A 1,919-nucleotide genomic window follows, 5' to 3' on the forward strand; every position below is an offset into this window, starting at 1 on the left:
TTGTCCAAAAGCCGATAAACTTTTCAATGAAGTCGTATTGTCCTTATAATTAAGTGATTTCACTTAAAAATGGGTATCATAACATGTAAGAAAAAATGTTTAGGCTAAGGTCAACTTGACCTTAATAATTCAGAAAAATTCTTTAAATTTAATGAAATTGTCTTTAAATTTGTTGTCTTTTTGCATCTTGACTACAAAGCAAAAAATCGTTCAAATATAGGAAATGTTTTTCAAGACTTTCTTTTAAAGACGTTTTTTACTTGAAGCATAACATAATTTCTACTGGTAGTCGAGTCTTAATTTGGAAAATAAAGTTGTCGTTAAATCGTTTTTAAAGGACTTTGATAACATATGAAGAAAAAAAGCTGAAAAATCGAAAATTTTAAATTTGCTTCCTAGAGTCAAGTACACAAAACCCAAATTTAGAGGAGAATTGTGTCTTAAAAGTATCCTTACTTGTATTCTTCTTTGGCTCGGAATCAATAGCAACATTTTTAATGTAGATACAAAAAAAGTGCCTTCGAAACTAAAGGAAAAAATTTTCATCAATATAGTTTATCCATTTTATTTCCATTAAGGTAAATTTTTGTGAAAAATAATAAAATTTACTCGTTTCAGTAAAAAAATCCTAAACTGTAAGCAGTTAGGAATAGTTCATTAACTAGAATAAGGCATGGAATTTTACTCATACTATTTTCTTCGCTGGGTATAAGAATTTACTACTGAAAAAGAAAATTTTATTCACCGATAACAAAGCATTCGTAAAAATAAACAAAAACCGAACTAAAACCAAGTTTCCTCAAAATTAGTAAAATTTCTTATAAAATGATAATTGCGACTTCCTTTATAATAGAAAGTTTTTCAAACATACGAACAACACTTGGCATAGAAAAATATTTTAGTTCATTCGTACTAAGAAGTATTCAATCCTTACAAAACTTAAGGAAACACACTTGTTAGAATATAGGAAATTTTCCTATATTTCTTTTATCTACCTGTAATCGATAACTGCAATCGATGTATGTATGTTTGCGCGTGGGTCGTTTTTTAGTTGGAATCGCGTTGTTAAGGTATACGGAGGGATTGTTAAAAAATAATATAGTAAAATAATATAATAAATAACAAATAAAATATATAAAATATTTGTTATTTTAAATTAGTGAGAAAAAAAGAATGAAAACAGAATGAAAGAAAGAAAACAGAATAACAACCCCTTCATTCGTCTTCATTTTGGAATCTTCAATTAACAGGTAACATTCAGTGACGCTAACCATTTGTGAAAAAATTGGTTTAACATATGATTTTTTATATTTGTAGGTATTGAAATTGTAAAAGGAGGACAAAATCGTTAGGCAGCAACTTATTAAAAGTGAAAGGTACAAGAAGAAGGAAAAATGCGTTTTACAGTTGATGACATTACATGGAAATTGGAAATAGTGGAATAATAAACTAATATTTCAAGGCCAGTCGATGCTGTTGATTCTTAATAAATATATTTAATATATTAATAAAACGTGTATTTTATTGAAGAAAAAATTGCTTATAGAAATAAATAAAATTGTATTTAAAAACGAAGGTAAGCAGTTCTAATTATGAAGTAAAAGTTTTACCACAAATGTGTAAGATTTGTCGAAATGAATGAAAAAATTTCAATAAAATCATTCCATATATGAATTCAAATTAGTTAAATTTTTTCATTCTGTAATATAGTGGTATATAAATATAGGAAAATGTTAACTAATATATGGAATGCATTATTCCTAATTTCTACGAAAATCACATCGTTCAAACAAATAAAAATGTCTTTGGCGCTATACGAAGTTCAACTTTCTTCACAATGAGTTCATTTTAACTTAAAGAAGGGGTCACTTTTTTCTGGGTGTACAAAATCTTTGGAACCGGGCATGCTTTTTTTCAGT

General features: G+C 27.0%; 1 long non-coding RNA gene across 1 annotated transcript; it reads left to right on the forward strand.

Annotated features, from left to right (window-relative positions):
- The first annotated feature begins 1,110 nt into the window (after nucleotides 1-1,110).
- On the forward strand, nucleotides 1,111-1,575 carry LOC142228239 (uncharacterized). Its single transcript, XR_012720105.1, has 2 exons — nucleotides 1,111-1,250; nucleotides 1,318-1,575. It is a non-coding gene; the product is annotated as an uncharacterized LOC142228239 (long non-coding RNA).
- Nucleotides 1,576-1,919: the final 344 nt, after the last annotated feature.

This window comes from Haematobia irritans, chromosome 3 (assembly GCF_050003625.1).
Source record: "Haematobia irritans isolate KBUSLIRL chromosome 3, ASM5000362v1, whole genome shotgun sequence".
NCBI classification, from domain to species: Eukaryota; Metazoa; Arthropoda; class Insecta; order Diptera; family Muscidae; genus Haematobia; species Haematobia irritans.